Below are 27,842 nucleotides of genomic sequence, written 5' to 3'. Positions count from 1 at the left end.
GCACTTGTGGTTAATGCTTTTTAAAAAAAAAAACACTGAATTTGTAAAAGATAATACTTTTTTTTTTTCAATTTTTCCCTGCCAAGTTTTTTTTTCCCTAACAAATGTAAAATGACAAAATTTGCCCTGGAATAGGTTTTACATTAAAACTCCAAGAAAACTTAAACATGTTTCAGTGAATAGTAATCCTGCTACTTTGGCAAATTCCTAAAAAAACACTAATAGATATGAGGTGATGTATCTCCCAGTGGCAAGGCTTAAGATATTTCTGATTGCTCATGAGGCAGAAGTGGAAAGGGAAAAATGCAGCAATCAGAAATATCAAGGCCAACTTGGAAATTAGGTAATGGGGGGAAAGACCATGAAGAGGTTTTGTGTGTGTGTGCATGTGTGTGTGTGTTGTTATTGTTGTTCATTCATTTGTTTCCTTTATATGGTGAGACAGGGTTCTTTTCCATTTTAGAGAATGACAGTTTTCAGTTTGGGAGAGGGAGTTAGTGGGTTGTAAACTGCCTAGAGATCAATTTTAGGAGGCCTCTGAGGAACCAGATTGGCAGTGAATATGTGGTAATGTAGTGGGAAACCCTTGAGTAGAAGAAATAACAAGTAATTAACCAACTTAGTATCCTATTCTGGTAGAAATGGCCAATTGGAGTCTCAATTCTGCTTTCAATTCTAGAATGTCTTGATGGGAAGGTGGGAGATAAGGGGCTTATAAGTAAAAAGATCAGGTTGGATTTTGAGTTTACTAGACCTTTTTCTACTCTTACCGGGGAAAATTTTGTGGTGTTTTCAGCAAATGAGTCTCTCTCCTACTCTTTCCTCTTTTTGGCCAAATCCTCAAATGATAAAGGGAATTGTTTATGTGGATGAGAGATGAGACTGAAATAATTGTCTATTGCACTAGCTTCCAGCTAGAGTTGTGCATTCCAGTTACCTCAGGAAAATTTTTAAATAATCTTCAAGTCTAGGTTTTCCCCTGAAGATTTTGATAGAGTAAGTCTAATAAAGCCTGGATATGTATGTTTTAAAAGGTTTCCTTGAAGCCAGGCATGGTGGTGCATGGCTGTAGTCCCAGCTGCTAGGGAGGCTGAGGTGGGAGGATTGCTTGAGCTTAGGAGTTCTAGTCTAGCCTGGTCAACATAATGAGACCCTGTCTCTAACAACAACAACAGCAAATTTCTCAAAATCCGGATACACTCCTGCTTAACCACTGAATACATAAGTGTAATATGTAAATTCTTATATCTCAGAAACTTCAGATATTTCTAGAAGAGTTGGATTTGGATATGTGCTAATTCCTTTAAATCTTTCCTTTCCAATAACATTAATCTAAATTTTTGTTTGTTTGTTTTTGAGATGGGGTCTCACTCTGTTCCCCAGGCTGGAGTGCAGTGGTGCGGTCACAGATCACCACAGCCTTGACGTCCCTAAGCTCTGGTGGTCCTCCAATCTGTTTTTGTATTTTTTTTTTTAGTAGAGATGATGTTTTTGCCATGTTTCTCAGGCTGATCTTGAACTCCTGGGCTCAAGTGAATCACCCACCTCAGGCTCCCAAAATGAGAGATTACAGGTGTGAGCCACCATTCCTGGCCTAGTCTGACTTATCTCTGTCATTGGGACATTAAAATGAATATTATTGGCACTATCTATCAGCTTACAGAATAATACCTTTTCCTTTCTACCATCAGTTATTCACTGCCATTCAGAAGGTCTTTAGAAATTTGCAGTGAGTAGTCTTCCAATAAGTAGAGGATGGCTCTCTCAGGACTTTGTGTCCCTTTGTTCAATCATTCAAGTGCTTAGGTCAGTAAGTCGTTTTTAAGAGCAGAGTTTTCTCAGAATTGTAGCAAATTCTAAACCTTTTTTTGTCAATTGAAGCTGTATTATGGGCTATCCAGTATGTCTCTTAAGTTTGTAGAGCTTTGGCTTAATCAGGATGGCAGGTTTAAACACTAAAAACCATGGAGTTATTAAGAATACAGATAGGAAATCTCTTAGTTTCAGTAATCCTATGAACTGATTATCTATCTAGTTAACAATCTGGAAAAATTAAATACAAATAGATTTTAAATGAATAAGTGTTGGAAAAATTCTTGAAATGGGCAGTGTGAGTATTAATAGCAATATTTATTGCACGTTGGAGCTTGAACTTTGGTAAAACGTGTGAAACTAAAGAAATATTTTACATTCAAATTCTTGCTTTATACACAACAATTTTGTCTTAGGGTTGGATAATATAGAGATAAAAGATACAGCCCCTGCCCTCAAGAAGCTTTTTGTTTAAATGAAAAAAAAAATCATCCAAAAGTGCCATGCCAAATGCTCGTTTAGAAACAAAGAGTCTTGGAAACAGTAAATGTTTAAAGTGAGTTTTTGAGATGATCAGATTTAATGTGGTGAGGCAGAGAAGGGATGTTTCCAAGGGAAGGAGTGGCATGTGGGAAAGTACAGAAGAGTGAGAAGGAAGCGACCAAATTTTATTTACTTTCTGTGAGTGTAAGTCCATAAGCTTCCAGTTCAGTAGAGAGATACATAATTTTTTGAATTAAATATTGTTTTTGTTTTATATTGTTTTACAGTGTGGCCTCACACCACTTTTGCTTGGCGTACATGAACAAAAACAGCAAGTGGTGAAATTTTTAATCAAGAAAAAAGCTAATTTAAATGCACTTGATAGATATGGAAGGTATGGTTATTTCTTTTAATCTGTGTGTTGTTCTAGATTGATAGCAGTCACTCAAGTCATAAATAATAAATTAATAAGATTAAATTATACTTATTGGGACATAGTGATCAATATCAACACAAATCAGTTAAGTAGAAAAGCAATTATTTGGACTGGGCAACATAAAGAAGTGTTTTAGTAGGATTCATCTTCTCTTATTATATTGACTGATGTTATTTGTTGTATGATGTTTTTGGTTACATGATCTTATGTTAGCTAAAGGGATTTCATATTAATTTTATGAAGTTTGAACTTTAACTTTCAGTTTACTTTATGACTCAGTATTGAACTTCTTAACCCTTTCTAGTAGGTTTTAACCTCTGTATCTTATATGCTTTTCCACTAAATATGCTGTATTAAACATAAATAGGAGTTGAAAATCCTTTTATCTTTTCAATGACTCTGCTTTATGTTGCTTTCTTTGAAGAATATTAATGTTAGCTTATCCCTACATGACAATTAATTGCTATTCCCACATACTGTGGGTTCAACAGCTTTTTTCCTTTTTTATTTCCAGTGTATTTTGATGTTTTTATTTTTAGTTGGTATGGAGAGAGGGAGTGAAGATAGTTTTAAGTGGATATACTTTTCCTTTAATGAAGGCAAGCTGTAGGTGGGTGATAAACAGAAAAGAGCTAGGCTTTGGATTCACACAAGACTGGGTTTAATTCCTAACTTTCTTACTTGCTACGTGTGTGACCTTGGGAACGTTATTTACCACCAAATATGTTGTCATATGTGAAAAGTAGGAGAATATATCCTTCAAAGTTGGCTGTGCATAAGCAAGAAAGATATATGTGGCATTTAATTCAGTGCATAGCACATGCTTATTGGCATCATTAACTGAAACTCCTGTGACTACTATTCTTACCATTATTATTAATATTACTGCTTTCAGCATGCAGAGAGCTCTTATTTATCTTAGCCCCTAGCTAATTTTCTATTACAGCATATCAGTCTAGGGAAGCTGTGACAAAATCTTCACTTAAATCTTTGTCCACTTCAGATAAGTGGCCCTAGCATTGTTTCTTGCCCATCAAAGGACTTTAAATTAGTAGCTTCTGCTATGCAATACCCCACTGAGATAAGAGGTTTCCTTTTTGTCCCTTCCTTTTAACCTTGGTGGTATTTTACAAAGATGAACACTTGAGCACTGAAGATGCTTATGTCTTTTAGCGCATGTAAATGTTTGATTCTGCATGGACAGGCAAGATGTCAAATTGGTAAAGTATATCAAATTAGCTTTTAAAATAACTTTATTACAGTTCCTAAAGGAGAAATTATCTCTGTAATTTTAGAACTGCCCTCATACTTGCTGTATGTTGTGGATCAGCAAGTATAGTCAATCTTCTACTTGAGCAAAATGTTGATGTATCTTCTCAAGATCTATCTGGACAGACGGCCAGAGAGTATGCTGTTTCTAGTCATCATCATGTGTAAGTGTTTACATGAAAAGGCTAGTTAATGCTAAATTGAGGTTTAAAATAATTATAACAATTGCATCTTACATATCAGGTGAGATGTCATAGTTTGGTTCAGGTAGTTTTAGAGTAGCAGTGAGTTAGTCCCCTGCATCAGCCAGAAATCAGACAAAAAGCAAGACAAGTTAGAAGTACCAATGGGTGCAGGATTCTTTACCTCAGGACTTTTAAGACCTTTATCCTTAGAGATCCCAATATTGTTCATTTCATCCAAGTATAACACCTATGCATGGGATAAAAAAGAGTTTCACATCTTTGATTTTTCGGATTAGTTATTTGGGTCTTGAAATGTCCAGTTTAGCAGAAAGCCTTGTACTGTCTTCTGGGGACTATCTCCTACATACTCCTTGAATTTTTCAAGAACCAAAGGGGTTCACTAAATCCAAGGAAGACAGTCCCTTTTATCCAGTCAGAAGGAGGAGAAAAAAAAGGACATTCCAATCATTCTGTTGTTTCCATTGTTTTTGTTGCTGCATTGTTGCCACTCAAATTGGTTCTGCTGCCAGGTAATTGTTGACCTTTGACACCAAGGTGCCCTTACTGATTCAGATCCCTCAAGTCTTCATGGGGATTCATACAGTGACTTTGAAGTTACAACATTTTTTAGTTCCCTTACCTATGCTTATATGCTCAGCCATTGTTCCCAAAACACCAGCACCCTGCTCTGGCCACTGGGCATCCTGACTTTATCCGCACACAAAGTGAGCAAATTGACCCTTCCTCCTGTATTCAGAACCTAATGTGGAACCCACATCTTAGCCAAGAATTAGCTGAGACCTTCATGGTAAGAGATCCTTTCAGGCCGTTGTTGGTCTTTTCTCTAGCAGATATTAGGTGGGCTTGTTATAAAGGGTCAGAGGGGTTCAAATAATGTGGCAGAAAGAGATCAGTGTTTGTTTCTTCTTCTTTGCTACCAGATCTACACTGTGAGGCACCTTTATATCCTGTGTAGAACCTTGGGCAGTAGAAAGTCCCATATGAGCCTTCCCCAAGCAGTGGCTCCCAGCTGTGGTTGGCCCCTTGAGTGATCTGATTTATATGATAATGAAAATCGTCCAAGCTACTTCCATCTCTAGCTCAAGATTTTAAAATATTTTCAAATTGTATCTCACAGGAAGCCATTGAAGAGAATTCTCAGAATCTCAAGTAGGTTAAGTAAGTAGTGATGAGTCTTGGACAAGAGCCAAGCCTTGTCCATGACTCATCACAAATCATGTGTAAAAGTAGGGCTTTGTGCCTGCTTTGGTGGCACATATCCTAAAATTGGAACAATACAGAGAAAGTTAGCATGGCTTCTGCATAAGGAGGCAGCACAACTCTTTGAAGCATTCCATATTTTGTGCAGTCACTGGAAGATCATTTCACTATTTGCTGACTAGCTCTAAGGAAACAGTGTGAATCAAAGCAAAATGGGTGCCACCAAAATATCGAAATGTGATTTGTGCTGCAAAAATAGTCATGGAAGATGGTCTGTGAGATGATTTAGAGCTGAATAATGTGTTCAGTGCAAAATATAAGTATGTATGTCAAAAATTAGAGAATGTCAATTTGCAGCTTCTTCATGAAAACTGAAAAAAAATAAAAGTAGAGTTTTGGTCTCCCATGTCAGCTGGAATTGAACATCAATATAAAGCATTATCCTAACAAACATCTGCTGGCTCAGAGTTTGAGTCTGTAGAGAAGGATCATTGCTCCAAGCCAGGTCTTAACATCCATTGGTTTTTCTGCCCTTAGCACAACAAATTGGTCAACTCCGTAATAGTGGACAATCACATTATCTACTTTAATGAGAGATTTATGAAAAAATTTAGTTACAAACTATGACACAGTTGAGATGCCCTGAATTATAAGCCATAAGGAGTAGGACAACTAAGAAGCAAAATTAGGACTTAATAACATTTTCTGAAAACTACAGCATTTGCATATTAGAACCTATGAACAAAATACACATGGGGTTTTATTTGGGATTCCAAGATAATTTTAGTCATAAAGTTTAGGAACAGATTATTCCATTGCTTTACTATTTCTCTGAGCATTTAAAAAATGTTACCTTGTTAAATCTTTATAACAACCTAGTGAAATAAGGCAGCAAAGTCCTCACTTTGTAGAAGAAGACATTGAGCCTAAGAGAAGAAAGTTGTCCAAGAACAAATAGCTGTTCATTATGGAGCTAGGACTTATGCAGAGTTGGGACACTTTCTATTATGTCATGCTAATGCATGCTGATTTACTGGGTCACAGTGCCCTTGATTTATGAGCATTTCACCTAATTTTTTTTCTTCTTTAATTAGAAGCTTAAGGAAAAGTTTGTAGAATGTACTCATAAGTGTATGGGATAATACTGTTAAATTCTGATATTATGATATTGTTTGAAATACTCCAAGAATTTTACATTTGGTAAGTATTTTTTATATCAGTATTAAAATAGTAATTTGGTTTATTACATTTTTTTACATAGAATTTGTGAATTACTTTCTGACTATAAAGAAAAACAGATGCTAAAAATCTCTTCTGAAAGCAGCAATTCAGGTAAGACTTGTGATAATGAATTACTTTAGGTCAGTTGTCCACAATGTTTTTGGCAGCAGGGACCGGTTTTGTGGAAGACAGTCTTTCCATGGGCTGGGGGAAGGTGGGGATGGTTTCAGGATTATTCAGCCATGTTTCATTTATTGTGCTACTTTATATTATTATTACATTGTAATATATAATGAAATAATTATACAACTTACCATAATGTAGAATCCATGGAAACTCTGAGCTTATTTTTCTGCAACTAGATGGTCTCATCTAGGGGCAAAGTGAGACAGTGACAGATCATCAGGCATTAGATTCTCATATGAAGCACACAACCTAGATCCCTCAGATGAGCAGTTCACAATAGGGTTCATGCTCCAATGAGTATCTAGTGCTATCACTGATCTGACTGGAGGCAGAGTTCAGGCAGTAATATGAGCCATGGGGTGTGGCTGTAAGTACAGGTGAAGCTTCCCTGGTTTGCCTGCTGCTCACCTCCTCCTGTATGGTATGGTTCATAATAGTCCGTGGACTGGTACCAGTCTGTGACCTGGGAGTTGTGGACCCCTGCTCTGGGTGGTCCTACCATAGATAAAAAAATAAGAGTAAGGAATTTTTGATCACAAAAGAACGCCAAAGCACAAGTCATGTTACATATCCTTGTCCCAACAAGGTCTCACTCTTACTGACTTCATTCCTCCTCATTTGAAGTTGGAAAGAGATACATTTACTTTGTTGGAACAAGATGTGTTCTCTGCCTGCTGGTCAATTGTCTTGATAACAGTAATTTTGTTAGAACAAGATGCTCTGCTACCATTTACCAAAAGATTGTCATAATAAATGTACAAATTGCCCAACTCTAGGCTCAGCAGATTATAATAAAAGTAGAAAAATGCTTCACATTAACAAAAATACTAGTATGCCACCTGTTTGTGGACACCTAATACATTGTATAATCCAAACTGGATGAGGACACCTTTAATTTAGCCATCTATTTATCAAAAAGCTTCTGTAAGTTAGGTTTTATAAGTTGCAGAAGACAAAGATGGAATAGATGTAGTTTTGATCTTTAAGGTGCTCATAATAGAGGTGTCTCTATTTCATTTCTGTGCTTTTTCAACAGAATTTACAAAGAAAACATTTCTATGTTTTCACTTGTCCACTTAACAAATAACTATCAAATGTCTTTTAGATACTAATCATTTTTCTAATGCTACAGAACACACACAATTAAAAATACAGACAGGAGCTTGTTATTGTCATTGTCATTTTTATTATTTTACTACTTTATTCAGTGCTTACTGTGTGCTAGATGCCAACTGGAAGCTTATAATTATGATTTATTATGTATTAATTATGTGCCAGACATATGTGATGAGGAATGAAAGTTTTGAAAAAAAGTAGGTATGATTCAAAGTAAGCATGCAGAGTGAGAAGAATTTTTCTAGGTAAAGAAGCAGAAGAATAATTTTTGGCAGAAGGAACATGCAACAAGTTTGTGTGTTTGCCAGAAGAACATCTAATGAGATTGCCTGTTTGGCAGGAAGAGCAACAAGTGCAAAGGACAAGATGCCGAGTGAAATTTGCAGGGTTTCTGAGCAGTTCACTTTTGCTAGTACCAAAAGTGTGAGACACCAGAGGTGGGGAATGAGGTGAATACTTAGCTAAGGCAAGTTTATGATAGACTTTTTTAATACTATAGAAATGAGTAGGTCTTACCCTGTGGGCCATGGGAAATTTACCAGGTAGAATGCTTTGGACTGTAAATACTAGATGAGCAGTGGCTAAAACAGTAGGAACCAGAGTTGTTTTGGTTGTTCAGTGATATCCTAGGATCCCATTTGTCCCTCTTTCAGCTGTGCTGTTGGCAGTGTTTTCTTCATGTCTCCTTTCATGGTTGGCTAATCCGCAGCAGCTCCAAACATCTTGTTCTCACAACACAACATTTCAAGGGCTGCTTTTCTTCACATGTGTCTTTTAAACAGGGAGAAAACTTAGAAGCATGCAAGGGGCTTCCTGTAACATTTCATTGGCTGGGTCACACCACATGCTCATTCACAAACCAGGCAATGGGATGGCAAATACATGATTAGCTTAGAATAAACATTTCTCTTTCTGAGGCTGAGGAGGGGGATTGGGATAATAAATATCCCAATAGACTTGTGTTTCTTCTCCAAGAAAGAATAAGGAATGGCTATTGATAGGAGCCAACAATGTGTGCTGCAGGGGCTCATTGGAGAAATTTGAGCAGGGGAGTTACAAGATTAAATTTGAATATTAAGGCATATTCTGCTTATGGTGTAAAATGGGTTAGTAAGCTTTTTCTGTAAAGGACCAGGTGGGAAATATTTTAGACTATGTGGTCTCTGTCATATCTACTTAACCAGGCTGTTGTCTGTTGTTGTAGTGTGAAAGCCACCATGATTATATGTAAGCAAACAGGCATGACTGAGCTCCTATAAAACTTTATTTACAAAGCCAAAAGGCAGATTGGATTTGGCCTGTGGCCTATAGTTTGCTGGGATTGATGGAAGATAACCAGCCGCCCCGTCCGGGAGGGAGGTGGGGGGGTCAGCCCCCCACCCGGCCAGCCGCCCCATCCGGGAGGTGAGGGGCGCCTCTGCCCAGCCACCCCTACTGGGAAGTGAGGAGCCCCTCTGCCAGGCCAGCTGCCCCGTCCGGGAGGGAGGTGGGGGGGTCAGCCCCCCACCCGGCCAGCCGCCCCATCCGGGAGGTGAGGGGCGCCTCTGCCCGGCCACCCCTACTGGGAAGTGAGGAGCCTCTCTGCCCGACCACCACCCCGTCTGGGAGGTGTGCCCAACAGCTCATTGAGAACGGGCCAGGATGACAATGGCGGCTTTGTGGAATAGAAAGGCGGGAAAGGTGGGGAAAAGATTGAGAAATCGGATGGTTGCCGTGTCTGTGTAGAAAGAAGTAGACATGGGAGACTTTTCATTTTGTTCTGTACTAAGAAAACTTCTGCCTTGGGATCCTGTTGATCTGTGACCTTACCCCCAACCCTGTGCTCTCTGAAACATGTGCTGTGTCCACTCAGGGTTAAATGGATTAAGGGTGGTGCAAGATGTGCTTTGTTAAACAGATGCTTGAAGGCAGCATGCTCGTTAAGAGTCATCACCACTCCCTAATCTCAAGTACCCAGGGACACAAACACTGCGGAAGGCCGCAGGGTCCTCTGCATAGGAAAACCAGAGACCTTTGTTCACTTGTTTATCTGCTGACCTTCCCTCCACTATTGTCCTATGACCCTGCCAAATCCCCCTCTGTGAGAAACACCCAAGAATTATCAATAAAAAATAAATTAATTTAAAAAAAAAAAAGGAAGATAACCATGTAAAGAAACCAGGAGACAAAGGAAGCTTTTGCAGTAGTCAGCTATAGTTTCCATGTCATACATCCTTGGACTAGTATCAATGTATTCTAGGGTTTTCACCTGCCCGTGGCAAAATAAAGTTTGGAATCTCAGTTACTCATTTTAATGTGTTGGCCTTTTTTTGGTGTTATGCTTTTTTCATTTGTTTTGCTTAATTTTTTTCATGTAAGAAATAACATTAATAGTTGGAAGGGTTGTTTGTAATAAAAGCCATTTTGTAAATGTTTATGTTCTCAGTGGCAGTGGTAATATAAAGCAGAGGAAGAAGAGAGGTATAGTCAATATGATTTAGTGATAATTGAATGAGAAAGGTTTGGGGGACAGAGAAATGTCAGATAATTTACAGGTTTCCACGTTGTACACTAGTATTTAACCTGGACATGAGGAAGGAGTAGGAAATTTTCTCCATGACCTGTGTGAGTCACAGCTTCCAGAAAAGAAAGAGAGCAAGGAGCATATTAAGGAATCACAGCAAAATCAGTCCTAGAGTGCCCTGCTTGACTTCATGTCATAGTTCTGACTTCTAAAAAATCATTTTCTGCAAAATGTGCTTTGTGTTTTTCCCCTCTTGCAGCCTGCAGCCAAACAGAATCCCTTTAGCAGGGCACTTTTGTGTTCTTCCTTTAAACAAAGCAACATATAAATAACAAAAAAGAAGTAAGAGAAAGAGTGTTTTTTGTATAGGCTAGCATTTAACTTAAACTTGAGAGCGAGTACTAGGATTATACTTAGAATTTATGGACTGGGTAGGAAGACTAGATAGAAATCTAAATATTGCTGACTCAAACACAGTGTGATTTTTTTGCTTTATTGTCACAGCTCTGAATTCACAACTATTAGTTATATTCATATACACTATAACTTTATAAAGCACCTTCCCAAATATTAAGTGATTTATTATAATTTCTATGACTTATTGTAGAATTGACTTTCCAAGCGTTCATTAGAATTATTGAGAATTTGCTACATAGTATCATCTCAGCTGTGTCCACATGAGCTAGCTGTCACCTTGTCTTAATGAATAATGGCTCACTAGGAATATTGGTTTTGGCATTAAAATGATCTACATCTAAATACAGATAGGACCAGGGACCACTCTTGAACGTTAATGTCTAAGCATCTTAAAAGTACACATAAGGCTTTCATAATCTGACTTCTGCCCTACTCTACATCTTTAGCCCTTTTCCCTGTGTGCCCTTTCTCTGGAATTACTGAGTGGCTCTTAATGCCCTACTCACTCCTCCTTCTATTGCAGGCAAATACTTTCACTCTTTCAGGCCTCGCTCCTGCTCTTGCTGCTGTGTGGCATGCTGTCACCCTTTCTTGCCCTCTACCACTTTTAATCTAGCTAGCCTCAATATTTAAGTCTCTGCTTGGGCAGGTGTTCTAGAAAAGCCATCCCTGACAGGCTTTATTTTCATTCTTTTTAAACCCTAACACCTAGCATGTATGTAGCAGGACTCAATAAGAAATTTCTGAGTAAAATAAAGACTGTTTTTACAAAGATGATGTGCAAGACTGTCCTCTGCAGTCTTGGAGTAGAGGGGACAGACCTGTGGAGGAATAATGTACAGTTCAGGTGGTAAAGTTGCAGTAGAAAAATCAGTGAGGTCCTAAGGCTACCTCAAGGAAGGAGTTACCTGTTTATCTGGGGAAAGATCTGCAGAATCAAGGAAGACTTCCCATAGCATTGTTTTAAAAGATGAAAATAAGGCTGGGTGTGGTGGCTCACACCTGTAATTGCAGCATTTTCGGAGGCTGGAGCAGGTGGATCACAAGGTCAAAAGATCAGGACCATCCTGGCCAATGGTGAAACCCCATCTCTACTAAAATTACAAAAATTAGCTGGGCATGATGGTGTGTGCCTGTAATCCCAGCTTCTCAGGAGAATGAGACAGGAGAATCATTTGAACCAGGGAGTCAGAGGTTGCAGTGAGCTGAGATTGTGCCACCGCACTCCAGCCTGGTGACAGAGCAAGACCCTGGCTCAAACAAAAAAAAACAAAAAAAAAGAAAAATGAATATAAATTTGTCATAATAGTGGATGGAAACATTTTAGATGTTAAGAAGACATTGTACACTAACAAAGGTGTCAGTAGTAATTTTGGAAATCATTTGTAAGGTACTATTTTTGCAGAAAACAGGAGGCAGGAGAGACCCAGTTTGTCAAACAAGAGGATTTTATTTAGGTGCACACCAGTTCAGCGGATTTGCATCAAAAACCTGAGCCCTGAACAAAGACAGGGCTTATATAGGCAAACTTACAGAAGCAGAACAAAGGCAGTTAATCATATAGTGACAGTTTTGCAACCACTGCATAGCTTGTGACCTTGCAGCTGCATTGAAGGAAAACAAGAATTTGCAAAATATATGCATTTGTAAAAATAGCTATGAATTAATGCTGAGGGGGAGGGGAGATGGTAAAGGAATTTGTTTTCTTAACTTTTCTCTGGGATGTCTGGAGCCCATACCTGTGGGCTCTGGCTTCTCAGACAGGGTCACCACAACCTTTCCTGGGCCCTGCCTGATACTATCCTTAGAGTCAGAGTAGCTAAGTGCAGGAAAACTTGTTTCTCTTTAAAACTAAATTTTCTTTTCTTTACATTTACTACTTCACTATTAGGAAGTGAACAACATACTGAGTTACCTTATATGTTTCTACTGTATTTTAAAGTTGTGTTTCTGGTGGTTTTGTTCATTTATGTGGGGTGGATGAATTTGTGAGTGAATCATATCAGGTGTCTCCCCAAGTGGTTTGTTGAAGTTTTGGAGAATTATTTCCTAAGTAACTATTTCATGAAAGACTAAACACTCAATTTATGAAATAAAATAAAATGTTGTCTTCAATCTGTTTTTATAAAGGCAATAGTTTTTAACTGTTCTAAGTGGTTCATCTTAACTGAATATATGGATTTCTCAACAGAACAAGACTTAAAGCTGACATCAGAGGAAGAGTCACAAAGGCTTGAAGTCAGTGAAAATAGCCAGTCAGAGGCATGGAAAATTTTAAATTTAAATTTTTGATTTAATGTTGTTTTCTTTGCTTTAACAATATTAGATAGTCCAAATGAAATTACCTTTCAGACTAGGTTTTAAGAATCAATAGATTCTTTTTTTAAGAATTTTTTAATAAGATTCTTAAAATTTATTTTAATAAATTCAGCAATCTCATTAACAGAAGAATCAATAAATTCTAATTTAACATTTCATATTTAGCTTAAAAACATAACCACTATAAAATTTAAAATACTCTTATTTTACAGTATTCTTATTTAAAATATTCTTATCTGCCTTTTTGATTAGCTTATAGCTAATCTTTCCTTTTGGAATAGAGGCAAAAACATATTCCAGACCTTTGTTTGTTCTTTTATTTTTACAACACCCTAACATGATAAAGTAACATCAATTATTGGATTATATTATTAAGCAATAGAACTATGAACAATGTAACACTGAAGGTCCCTGAGCTGGATTCATGGTTAAAGAATAATCACATCCAGTGATTGAAAATCTGCAGTTTTATATTGTCAGTCACTGATACCAAGGTTAAAGACATATTCTGCCTTGTGGTCTCTCACTGACTTCAGCATTTCTGTTCAGAGAGGGAACCAGGTCATAAAAGCAACCCAACTGCCTATTACAAGAATCATATCTTGCAGAATGGGACATTTGGTGTTAGTGCACAAACACAATAACCTTCTACCTTATTTTAGTTGCAGAAAATCAGTACAGATTATTAAAAAAATTTTATCCATTGTAATTAGTACACCTTAGAATATATTACAACTGGACTTAAGCAGATCATCTAGATACATAACACTATCATATTACAGCATATAATTTCAATTAAAATTTAAGAATTTGCATTTCTTTCTGTTGGGTGTTGATTTCAGCTCCTAAAAATTTGAAGCATGCCTACAATCCAATTAGGAATCTTTTAAAAAAGCACTTCAGTGCACTGTAGGGGCTCACTAGTTAGGGTTTCATGAGATATACTCTTTTCAAGTGAGGAAGCCCTTGGAACACTACAAATCATCTGCTAATTCATTTTTGGTAGATTTAACACATAACAAATTAAGTTTAGTTCAAACAAATGGTAACAAAGTTAAGTTTGCTGGTTCATGTTTTTATTCTCCCTTTGTCTGAGGTGAATTATTTTTCACATGTTACTCAGAAGCCAATGATGTGGCAGTAGCTAAACATAGATTAAAAAGTTAATTCTTAATTTTAATTATTTATTTAATTATTTTAACAGTTAAATTTTATTTTATTTTCTAATTTTTCATGTCCATACTTGATTACTTAAGAATAAAATTATTTTAACATGCATTCCAAAAGAGGAGACATACACGGAAATACAACAAGCAAATTAACCTTCTATTTTTGCATCTGCAGAAAATGTCTCAAGAACCAGAAATAAATAAGGACTGTGATAGAGAGGTATACCTTTATGTTCAAATGTTTCTGTTGAATTAGATTTTTATGTTATGCTGTTTAGCAAAGTGTAGTAAGTGTAGGCATACATGATCCTATCATGTAAGTAGCATAAATCACCAGTGAAAAATTTAATATTTAACTCAGAAAGAATTCTGTACATTGAGTTTTCAAGAGATACAAACCCTAGAGAGATTCTTTCATTATTATGGAACAATCCTGAGTGGTGCCATAAAATGCTAGGTAATGCCACTTTAGGAGCTTTGGACCAATCATTTTATCTTTCTTGGTTTTAGTCTGATTATCACTAGATAATGTGGCTAAAGAAGATAATTACTTATTCTTTGTAACTTCCAGCTGGAAAATTGTATAGCTATTGAACGTGAAATTTGGGGAGCATCTAATTTTCTGGAATTCCACGCTTGCACCTCAGCAGTTTCACTCTGCTCCTTGTGTTGTGGCAAACTTTGGTTTTCATGTTTCAGTGAGCACCATCATGTTTTTGATATCCAGGAACCAAACGAAAAAAGAACGATCAAAGGCAGTGGGGGAGGAGAATATCTTAGTGCAGAAAAGGGCCATCTTCCTTTCTATTCCTGAAGTCCCCCAGTGTCTCATCCTCTACATCTGAGTGTTTAATGTAAAATCTAGGTGGTAAAGACAGAAGACACATTTTGTGTCTATGTCGTTTTATTTTTGTGTTCCCACGAGTCAAATGGGGTAAATTCATATATAAGATTCTGAAGAGTTTTTGGGAATAAAAGCACAAAATGAAGGAGGGCCCTTTTTGAATTTTGGAAAATTCTGTTTTATTCAAACAGCAATCAAGCAAACTTTACAAAAATTTCAATGATATACTAATGACATGATAATTACATCTTAAAATTATACGGTAATAGTTCTGTATATATGATCAAATTTAAGTGTGAGATATTTTTAATGACTAAAATAATGGCAAACTGAGTCAATTGATAAAATCAATTAAAAAGGTTATTTTTATTCAATAAAGTTATAACCATCCTTAATATCAAACTTCCACTCAAGGTTGAAGAAGAAATAAAGAAGCATGGAAGTAATCCTGTGGGATTCCCAGAAAACCTGACTAATGGTGTCGCTGCTGGCAATGGTGATGATGGATTACTTCCAAAAAGGACGAGCAGAAAACCTGAAAATCAGCAATTTCCTGACACTGAGAATGAAGAGTATCACAGGTAAGCCTATGGCAACATTTAATAGGAGATAACTATATGCTGTCAAACTAATCCTAATTTGGGCTAATATTCATGATGAACAAATTTTATACTTTTACTAGAATATTCAGCCTTGCCTGTTAATCAGAAAAATGAAAATCAGTAAACAATGAGTTACCGTTTTTTCCAGTCATTAATTTATTTGAAAAATAGCCAGCATTGGCAAATGTGAGGGAAAAGGCATTTTCTTTTCTTTTCAGTGAACTTTTATTTTAGCTTCAGGGTACATGTGCAGGTTTATTATATAGGTAAACTGTATCATGGAGGTTTGGGGTACAGATTATTTCATCAGCCACATAATAAGCAAAATACTCGAGAGGTAGTTTTTTGGTCATCTCCCTCCTGCCACACTCCACCCTCAAGTAGGCCCCAGTGTCTGTTATTCTCCTCTTTGTGTCCATGAGTTCTCATGTTTAGTTCCCAGTAATGAGTAAGAATATGTGGCATTTGATTTTCTGTTCCTGCATTAGTTTGCTTAGGATAGTGGCCTCCAGCTCCATGTGTGTTGCTGCAAGGGAAATGGTCTCATTGAAAAAGACATTTCATACACTGTTGGTAAATACATTTTGAACATTAATTTAATAACATATTCACACACACATATATATAACATAGTAAGGATATATAGGTATGTTAAGGATATTTGTATAGATTTGTCACATATATACTTATGTGTAAGGACATTTCTTACAGCATTATTATATCAAAAAGATGGATCCTTATCAATAGGAATGTATCATTATCAAAAGTAAATCCTTACCAATAGGAAATAGCTCAATTTTCATACCCAGAAAATAATACAGTATGCAACCATTTTTTACAAATGAGGTTAGATCTAGAGTATACTGATTATTTCACAATTAAAATGTATTTAAAGCATTTAGTTTGGTAACACATCTTAAGATAATTTTGTTAGAATTCTTGTAATATCTGCTGTGTTGCAAATGGAAGCTACACGCTACATTGACACTGTACCTTGTTAGCAATGAGATTGCTAGTTATTAAATTTTTGTTGTCAGTGCCGAAATATTGGACCTTCAATCTGAATATTGCCAAGGGATTGTACATGGGGATCTATATTTAATATAAACATTTGAGTATATTGGGTAAAACTTTTATTAAAATATATCAAAGTATCTTTCATCTGCTAAACCAGGAGCTGGCCAGCTTTTTCTGCAAAGAGCCATTTAGTAAATATTTTAGGCTTTGTGGACTATATATATTTATTTTTTTTGAGACAGGGTCTCTGTTGCCCAGGCTGGAGTGCAATTGTGTGATCACAGCTCACTGCAGCCTTGACTTTCTGGACTCTAGTAATCCTCCCACCTCAGCCTTTCTACTGGCTGGGACCCCAAGTGTGCAACATCACACCCAGCTAATTGACTCTATGGACTGTAAAGTGAATAAGCATGGCTGTGTTCCAAGATTCTTTACTTACAAAAACAGGCAGTGGTCTGGATTTGGCCCACAGGCGCTAATTTGCTGACCCGTGTGCTAAAAGGAAGGTGCTGCTAATGCAGTAACACTTATTTGTAAAAGTGCCCTGCATGTGTGACATTATCTTTCCTTTGAAAAAAGGATAGTCACCTCACCATATTTTTCCACAGTGATGTCATATAATTTTTAAAATTTCATTTGTAAAATAAGATTATTTTCTGCATTTCTGCCACTTTATTCCTGTTAATAGAACTCAGTATTTTACGGTGATCAATTACTTTGTGTATTTGATGAGTATCAACTGTCCTAGAATTGGCTGATTTTTATCAAGCAAGAAATACTCTCCTTGAAGCTTTTAGTTTTTCTTGGTCTTTATCTATAAGCATGAACAAAATAATAATCAGCTTCTGTAATCTAGAAATGGTCAAGGCAACTTTTAGTTCTATAGTTTTAAGAATTTAACACCTTGGTCTGGCATTTTTAATGCCAAATGTGTATAATTTTTATAAGCTTTAAAATATGTAATTGTTATATAAAATTTGAAAACTACACCTGTTATGTAAAATTTGAAACTATTTGTCTATTACTTTTCCATGACTGTGGAAGAAAATTACAACATTCTCAGCCATGACTCCTAAGTATGATGTCCTTAAAAGAACTGTCTACACTCATGAACTCAAATTTTCTTTTCATTCACTCTTGATCTCATGCCAGTAAGTCTTCAATTTCAGCAGTCCTCCAACGTTTTTCCTCAAGATTATCACTATTTTTTTTCTGTAATAAATCTAGGCACTTTTCTTCCACCTCATTTTATTTAATCTGTCAGCAATATTTGAGGCAATGGAGGACATCTCCTCCCTAAGGGCATCTTCACTTGGCTTTCAGGACCTCACAGCCTCAGGCTTTTCCTCCTACCTTTCTAGTCCATTCATCATGTTCTGTTTTGCTTGCTCCTCCTCATCTTTCTCCTTTTGGACATTGTTGTTTCCCAGGGCTCACTCCTCAATCTTCTTTCTTATGACTTTTTCTTTTTCTTTTTTGGAGACAGAGTTTCGCTCTGTCACCCAGGCTGGAGTTCAGTGGTGTGATCTCGGTTCACTACAACCTCTGCCTCCTGGGTTCAAGCAATTCTCCTGCTTCAGCCTCCTGAGTAGCTGGCATTACAGGTGCATGCCACCATGCTCAGCTGATTTTTGTATTTTTAGTAGACACAGCATTTCCCCATGTTGGCCAGCCTGGTCTCAAACTCCTGACCTCAGGTGATCTGTCTGCCTTGGCCTCACAAAGTGTTGGGATTACAGGTGTGAGCCACTGCACCCAGCCCCTCATGACTTTTTCTACTGTGTATATGCTAGTGATTTCCAAATGTATGTCTCCAGCTCAGATCTCTCTCCTTAATTCCAGATTTCTATATCAGCCTGCCTACTTGACATCTCTATTTGGTTAGTTATTGGGTATCACACACTTGTCAGATCCAAAATTGGGCTACTGATGTCCTTCCTGAAATCTACACCTCATGTAGTCTTTCCTACTTTGGTTAAGGGCAACTCTTCCAGTTGCTCTGCCAAAAATCTCGGTGTCATTCTTGATTCATCTCTATCTCTCTCTCTCTGACACCTCACATCTAATCTCTCAGTAAATCTTGTCAGGTCTACCTGAAGAATATGTCCTGAAGCCAGTCATATCTCATACGTCTGAGCCACCCTCATCTGCAGTCTAGATGAGTGTCATAGACTGGGAATTGATAGTCCTGGTTTTTAAAAACTTCCCTTTTCATCAATTCTTAACTCAGTGGATGTATTTAAAACATAAGTCAAATTGTGTCATTCCTCTGCCCCAGCCCTTCTGATTATCTCCCATTTCACTCGGAGTACTTGTCAAAGCTCCTCCTAATTATCTCCCTTGCTCTGCTTCAGCCACACTGAATTCTTGCCATCCCTTATCTACCCCTAGTGCTTAAAGATGCCAGGCACACTTCTGTGATTCGCAGTTCCCTGTGTCTGGAATGCTTTTTCCCCAGATATCCTCCTAGCTTTCTCTTTCCATTCCTTCAGTTCTTTATTTAAAACCCCCTTTCTAAGAAGAAGAGGAAAAAGGGTAAAAAGAAACACATTAAGGAACAACCACTTTCTGAGGAAGAACGGTGTGCTACCCAGACGCATCATGCTTAAGGTTCAATTGGGTGCCTACCAGGGATGCTCTCTAACGTAACGAAGGGAAGGTTCAGTGAAACAAAGTGATTTATCATCTCTAACTTCAAACCCATTTGTATCTTGACATCAACGCTGTTAACCTTATGTCATCATTTCTTAGAGACTTTGATATACAAATAAAAGGTTTTTTGTATTAGAAAAAAAAATCCCCTTTCTCAGCAGGGACTTTTCTGACCATCCCAACTTTCCCACCACCCTCCCCATCAAACACATAAACATTTCATTTTCCTGCTTTAGTTTTTCTCCTGTAACATCCTGTATATTTTGCCTTATCTGTCTGTTGTTATTGTGTGTTTTTCTCACTCTCATGAATAGGGTTTTTATTTTTCACTACCATATCCTCACTGCCTAGAAAAAGGCCTAGCATATTGGATGAAGCTACCTAATAAATACTTATTAAATGAGTGAATGGAGTTTATCCTGGATATATTGTTTGATTAATTCTCACTTTAAAAATGTTTGACATGGTTCATTCTAACAGTTTTGCCCGGTAATTACGTGCATTTTTAAAATTGTTTTGGCTTTTTATAATAAGCTACATTCTTTATATTAATTTTTTTTATTTAGAGAGAAAAGCCCAATATTGTGGTTATTCACTATTTATTCTTTTACTAGTAATCATAATTGTAGTTATGGCAAACTGAGTCAGAGGAATTGCAAACTTTACTGGTATTTTATTTTATTTTGAGATGGAGTCTCGCTGTATCTCCCAGGCTGGAGTTCAGTGGTATGATCTCAGTTCACTGCAACCTCCACCTTCTGATTCATGCATTTCTCCTCCCTCAGCCTCCCAAGGAGCTGGGATTATGGGGGCATGCCACCACGCCCGGCTAATATTTGTATTTTTAATAAAGATGGGGTTTCACCACGTTGGTCAGGCTGGTCTCGAACTCTGTACCTCAGGTGATCCACCCACTTCAGCCTTTCAAAGTGCTGGGATTACAGGCATGAGCCACTGCACCTGGCCACTAGTATTTTATTTTAAAAAAAAATTACGTTGGCACATTTAATAGACTTACAAATTCTTTTCAAGGGATTATGAAGCTTTGGTATTTGAAATAAAGAGACAGTTAGAATTTTTTGCTTCCTATAGTAAGAGGAATACTGGACAGGCACTGTCTATTCTGATGGAGCAGGTGCTGCTGCATGGCTGTATTTCAGAAGCAAGCTGCTCACATTGATATTGGTTGGTGAGCAAGAGCAGTGGTCATTGATTGACTAGATTTCAAACTGGCTTTGGGTGGCTTCTTGTTACCATTGGTACAAGTCATTTCTTTCCTAAGTTAGTCAACTTTAACCGAAAATTTTCTGTATAAAAGTTGCCTTCAATTAACTATGTTCAAAATGAAACTATTTTATATTCCAGAATTGTAGACTTCATTTTAAAATTTTGGTCAAGATGAATTGGTTAATAATAGCTCTCAGGAATATCTGTTTTCTTTTTTTTTTTTAATACATATTTCTCTGTATAATTTATTCCTTAAAATTAATTATTTTCTTTCTGTTTTTGGTATTTTTAGAAGCTTTTGCTCAAGTCCTAACATAATCTCCAGTAGGAGATTTTAGTCTCTTTGTCAGTTCATGTATGTATATGGTAGTGATACTCTCTTTTTAAATTCCTTTTCTTGTTCACTTTCTTCTCAGTACAATAACGGTGATATTCTTATACATCTTTACCTCATTTAAAAGTAATTACGGTTTGCTGCTGGCAAATTCAGCTTTTTATATTTTGACTAAATACTAGGCTAAAAGTGAAGAAAATTTACCAGGTCATTTTATTTTCAAACAAAATCAATCATTACTAATAAAAATTGCTATTTTTTGAAATATAAATAATGACATTTTGATATTTTGAAAGTAAGGATACACCCCCCCCTCAATAGTTTGGCTTTGTGTTTCCACCCAAATCTCATGTCAAATTGTAATTACCAGGTGTTGAGAGAAAGACCAGCTGGGAGGTATTGGATCATGGGGTCGGTTTCCTCCATGCTGTTCTCGTGATAGTGAGTTCTCAGAAGAGCAGATAATTCTATAATGGGCTCTTTCCCTTTCACTTCTCTCCTGCCACCTTTTGAAGAAGTTGCCTGCTTCCCCTTTACCTTCTGCCATGATTGTAAGTTTCCTGAGGCCTTCCCAGCCATGTGTAACTGTGAATCAATTAAGCCTCTTTCCTTTATGAATTGCCCAGTCTCAGGTATACATATATATATATATATATATATATATATATATATATGATTTTCTTTATTCCACTCATCAGTTGATGGACACTGGCTGATAACATATCTTTGCATATGTGAATTGTGCTGCAGTAAACATATGTATATAGGTGTCTTTTTGAGAGTATGATTTCTTTTATTTTGGGTAGGTATCCAGAAATGAGAATGCTGGATAGAATGGTAAGATCTACTTTAACAGAACTCTCCATAATGTTTTCCATAGATTTGTACTAATTTGTACCCCACCAGCAGTGTATAACTCTTCTTTTTTCACCACATCCACACCAACATCTGCTGTTTTTTTTATTTTAGTAGTGACCATTCTGGCTGAAGTGAGGTGATATCTCACTGTTGTTTTATTGTACATTTCCCTGATGATTAGTAATATTTAGCATGTTTTTATATTCTTGTTCACCATTTGTACATCTTCTTTTGAGAAATGTCTATTCATGTCATGTGCCCACTTTTTAATGGAATTATTTGTATTTTTCCTGCTGATTTGTTTGAGTCTCTGGTAGGTTATGGACATTAATCCTTTGTTAGATTCATAATTTGCCCATATTTTCCCCATTGTGTAGGTTGTTGGCTCACTTTGATGATTATTTCTTTTGCTGTGCTGAAGCTTTTTAGTTTAATTAGGTCTTTATTTATTTATTTATTTATTTATTTTTATTTTTGTTGCTTTTGCTTTCAGGGTCCTCATCATAAATTATTTGCCTAGGCTAATGTCTTCAGGTCTTAGGTTTAGGCCATTAATCCATCTTGAATTAATTTTTTTACATGGTGAGAGATAGAGATCCAATTTTATTCTTCTATATGTGACTATCTTTTTTTCCCAGCACCATTTGTTGAATAACGTGTACTTTCTCCAGTGTATGTTTTTGTATCCTTTCTCAGAGATCATTTGGTTGTAAGTGGCCTTTTTTCTGAGTTGTCTATTCTGTTCCATTGATCTGTGTATCTACTTTTATACCAGTACCATGATGTTTGTTACTGTGGCCTTAGAGTATCATTTGAAGTCAGGTAATGTGATGCCAACATGTTTGTTCCTTTTGCTTGGTATGTCTGTTGCTATTCAGGCTCTTTTGTGGTTCTACATGAATGGCAGCTTTTTAAAATAACTCTGTGAAGAATGACATTGGTACTTTGGTAGAAACTGTATTGACTCTGTAGACTACTTTGGGCACTATGGCATTTTCACAATATCAATGCTTTCAGTCCAGGAACATAGAATGTATGTTCATTTATTTGTATCATCTGTGATTTTCTTCAGTGGCGTTTTCCAGTTATCCTTTGATAGATCACTCACCTCCTTCATTAAGTATATTCCTAGGTATTTTACTATTTTGCAGCCATTGTAAAAAAGATTGGATTCTTGATATGACTCTCAGCTTGGTTGTAGTTGGTGTATAGTGGTACTATTCATTGGTGTTTGTATATTTTGTAACCTCTGAGACTTTACTAAATTCATTTATCAAATCTAGGAGTGTTTTGTAGGAGTCTGTAGGGTTTTCTAGGCATAAGATCATATCATTGGTGAAGAGAGAGTTTGACTTTCTCTTTTCCAATTTGGATGCCCTTTATTTCTCTTGCCCAATTGCTCTGCCTAGGGCTTCCCAGTTTTCTTCTTAATATGCATGAAATAAAAGTAAAATTGAAAGCGATTAATGATCAGTTTATTTCACATCTCTCTCTCATATACAGATAAAATTAATTCAAAGTTCTATGTTAAAAACACAATATTAGACCCTGTCTTGTTCCAAAGGGAATTTCTAAGTTGTCTATAAATTACAGAGGAATCAAGAATATAAGTGGAAACTGTTTCCAAAAAATAAACATAAAAAGTTTGGGTTAACACAGGGGTTTTCAATCCCCAGGCCACAGACCAGTACCAGTCCCTGGCCTGTTAGGATCTGGGCCACACAGCAAGAGGTTAGTGGTAGGTGAGCAAGTGAAGCTTCATCTGTTTACAGCCACTCTCTGTCACATTACCACCTGAGCTGCTCCTCCTGTCAGATCAGCGGTGACATTAGATTGTCATAGGAGTGTGACTTGAACCCTATTGCAAGCTGCTCATGCATGGGATCTAGGTTGTTCACTCCTTATGAGAATCTAATGCTTTATGATCTGTCACCATCTCCTGTCACCCCTAGATGAGACCATCTAGTTGCAGGAAAATAAGCTGAGGGCTCCCACTGATTCTACATGATGGTGAGTTATGTAATTATTTCATTATATATTAGTAATAATAGAAATGAAGTGCACAACGTATGTAATGTGCTTGAATCATCCTGGAACCATCCCCCACCTCAGGTCCATGGAAAAATTATCTTCCACAAAACTAGTCCCTGGTGCCAACATGACTGGGAGAGCAGGGTTAACAGATGTGAGACCCCTTTGCCTTGTCTTGGATTAATGTGCAGATATACATTGTGTGAATGACATCTGATGGTGCCATCTTGCCCTGTAGATCATTTTAGGGACACCTCCAGTATTTCATGAAAATTAAAATTTCTTCTAGTGAGAAACAAAATGATACCCAGAAACAACTTTCTGAAGAACAGAACACTGGAATATCACAAGATGAGATTCTGACTAATAAACAAAAGCAGATAGAAGTGGCTGCAAAGAAAATGAATTCTGAGGTATTTTCTTTAGTCATTATCAAATGTTTTCATATGTGTGTATATTTTTAAAAAGCTTTATTTTGGAAGGTATAAAGGATTTTTAAATCATATATATACACACACACACCCTGTATATCCTTGATCATATATCTATATATGTACACATAGGATAAAGCCATGTTCTTAATTCAACTGCATTTGCCTGCAACAGTCGAGTAGTGACCTTCACAATGGCCTCAATCCAAAGGAAAAGCATTTGATATTTTTCATAAGAATTGATTATCTTTCCAATATCAAAAATAAGTTTTGCTACTAACAACAGATTTGCTAGTTTTGGGACATTAGTTCTTTTTAAAATATTAATAGAGAAGTCAGTTTGTTATTTTCACTAATAGGAAAGTAGGAAATGTACAGCTGGGTCAGAGGCCACATTGTGGATGTCATTATCCTTGCTTTTGAGGAGAGGAACAGTTTGCTCCGAGTAGTTTCTCATTTCAATGCAAAGAGCTTTGAAAACAATGACATGCCATGATACACATTTAGTGATAATTTATTGATAAGTATTTTGTTCCCAGATGAATAGTTCAGTATGGTTCCCGTATTTCACACTTACTACTATAATGTTTCAAACATTATGAAGAGGAAAGAAAAGTTATTGCAATGGCAAATAATCTCATGATTTCTAAGAAAAGCCTTGTAAGTTATATCTTATTTACCATTTGTATTTTGAAATAAAAGGCTTCTTTTGTATTTATATATTTACACCACAGAAGCAACTGATTTTGTGGAGGATCACTAGAAGTAGCATCAGAAGACCTGGCAAAAATCTTGCACGTTGCATATATACGTGTGTGTGTGTGTGTGTGTGTGTGTATTCTAGATGGAGTCTTGCACTGTCACCCACGCTGGAGTGCAATGGCACAAACTCAGTTCACTGCAACCTCTGCCTCCCAGGTTCACACGATTCTCCTGCCTCAGCCTCCTGAAGTGCTGGGATTACAGGTGTGAGCCACTGGTCCTGGCTGCATATATTTTTTGACCTCTCCTTTTAAGAATCGTGATCTTAAATGAGTTGAGTGTTGTATGCAGAAGTGCAATGCTTAGATGCCAGTGTGTACATTGTAGAAGGGTACAATGCTTAGATTTAGCAGTTATGAATAAATGTAATTCTTATAACTGACTGTAAAAATATTAGAAAAGCAGTATATTGATAAAACATTCCTCAGAAAAAGGAACTTAAAGAACTTTGAGGAATTGCTTCTGTCCTAATATATGCATAGCTAAGGCTCTTATGATGGTGTGGTTTGTAGGTTAGATATCAGAGTGTAAACCCAATTTTAAAAATGTAGCCAAATGTATTAATCTTCTATTTTATGCCTCTGGGTTTTTTGTAATTCAGAGAAAGGCTTTTCCAATTCTGAAATTCTTAAAAATCCTCTAGTGATTTATTTTTCATGGTATTTAGATAAATATTTCAATTTTTGGAATTTACACTCTTTTAGATTTGAAGTTTTGTCCAACTTTTTTCCAGTTAAATATCCACTATGGGAATTATTTCATTATACAAATCTAAATGTCATTCTTTAATTTTAGAAGAAATCATGATATGTCATTCTATTGAGTGCTAACTAAAAGTTCCCTTTGTTTACTTAGCTTTCTCTTAGTCATAAGAAAGAAGAAGATCTCTTGCGTGAAAACAGCATGTTGCGGGAAGAAATTGCCATGCTAAGACTGGAACTAGATGAAACAAAACATCAGAACCAGCTAAGGGAAAATAAAATTTTGGAGGAACTTGAAAGTGTAAAAGAAAAGAGTGATAAACTTCTAAAGGCTTATACAATTGAATGAAGAAGCATTAACGAAAACCAGTATTTAAGTACAGTGGACAGCTTAGGATTTTGACAACTGAGAATGCTCAATTTTGAACTGGAGAATGTAAGACACAGCTAGGAAACACTGGTAATGGAAATTCAATCATGTCATTGTAGACTGACTACTGCTCTACATGATTGTGATCAAAGTCAGATAGCTGAAAGGGACTTCTTTCCAGAGAACAAACATCAACAGGTTTATTTACAGGAGAAAATGAATTCTCATATATCTCACCTAAAAGATAACAGTGAGATTCTTTCTGAACAACTCTAACGCTGACAGTAAAATTAACAACCTAAAAATTAAGCTCCATCACACAGGATAAATTCTGAGAGAAAAGATGAGGCAGGCCACCATCTTTCCTGTTTGGGCAACTTAGTCATTCCAGCGTGCGGGCTTTGGAGAGTACAAACTCACCAGGGGCAGAAGAGATCCTGTGGCATAGCACAGCTGCTTTACCAAATCATGGCCAGAATGCTTCTGTAAGCAGGCCCCTGATCCTGTTCCTCGTCACTGGACAGGATCTCCCACCTGAGGCCTCCAGCTACACCCACCAGTGTTCCCTGGCCAATGGAGATTTGAAACCTTCCTGGGACAGAGTTCCCAGAGAGAGGGGTGGGCCATGACCTTTGTTGTTTGGGCAACTAGCCCTTCTGGCCTGTGGGCTTTGGAGAGCCCAAGCTGACCAGGGGTGGAAGTGGTACCTCAGCACAGAACAGCCACCCTGTGAAAACGTGGCCAGACTCTTGTTTAAGCCAGTCCCCAACCACATTTCTAATCACTGGGTGGAGCCTTTCAACCAGGGTCTCCAGCCACCTTCACAGCTGTTCTCTGGCTGACAGAGGTTTCAGGCCTCCCTGAGTCAGAGCTCCCAGGGGGAGGACCAGGCTGTCATCTTTGCTGTTTGCATGACTCAGCCAGTTCAGTCTTAGAGTTTCAGAGTGTCTGAGGAGACCAGGGGCTGAAGTGAACCCCCAGCACAGCATAGCCACTTTACAAAAACGTGGCCAGACTTCTTTTTTAAACAAGTCTCTATTCCTGTTCCTCCTGACTAGGCAAGACTTCTCAACTTGCTTCCAGTCACATCCTACAGGTGTGTTCAGATTGGCAACAGGTTCATACCTCAGAGGTACAGGGCTCCCAGAGGAAAGGGCAGGCTATCATCTTTGCTTTTTCGCAGGCTTCACTGCTGATACCTTCAGCCACTGGAAAATACGAGGCAATTGGCGACTGGAGTGGACCCCCAGCATACCATGGCAGCCCCACAGAAAAGTGGCCAGACTGTTATGTGGGTGCCCATTTCCATATCTCCTCAATGGGCAGGTCTTCCTGGCCTGGGTCTCCAGCCAGCCCCCCACTTGAGCTTTCAAGCAAGTAGCAACTCAGCAACTCCCTGGACAGAGCTTCCAGGAGCAACAGAAATCCTCTCTGCCACTGCCTCTGCAGTGGAACTGCCCTTGCTACCCTCAGAATATCAAGGGAGCAAAGACCCTAAGTGCCATATTGACACCTCCAAAAAGCTGCAGTTGACACAAGGAACAAGTCAGTCCATCTTCCACGGGTACAACACACCCCTTACTGCTCATCACCAGACAAGGAACCCTGGCTTGGGCCCACAGCACAGACCCTCCATCCTGGGGTGATTACATTAAGTAACTGCTAACTTACACCTC

At 37.4% G+C, this 27,842-nt stretch overlaps 1 non-coding gene and 1 pseudogene across 1 annotated transcript; both read left to right on the top strand.

The window, feature by feature from the left end:
* Window positions 1–26,038, top strand: part of LOC117978754 (POTE ankyrin domain family member B3-like) — a 32,039-nt pseudogene extending 6,001 nt beyond the window's left edge.
* Window positions 5,443–5,549, top strand: LOC117978765 (U6 spliceosomal RNA). The gene has a single exon (XR_004669437.1). It is a non-coding gene; the product is annotated as a U6 spliceosomal RNA (small nuclear RNA).
* Window positions 26,039–27,842: the final 1,804 nt, after the last annotated feature.

The sequence above is a fragment of the Pan paniscus genome, chromosome 16 (assembly GCF_029289425.2).
Source record: "Pan paniscus chromosome 16, NHGRI_mPanPan1-v2.0_pri, whole genome shotgun sequence".
NCBI lineage: Eukaryota > Metazoa > Chordata > Mammalia > Primates > Hominidae > Pan > Pan paniscus.
The sequence above is the reverse complement of the archived record's forward strand: the minus strand, read 5'-3'. Positions and strand labels throughout refer to the sequence as shown.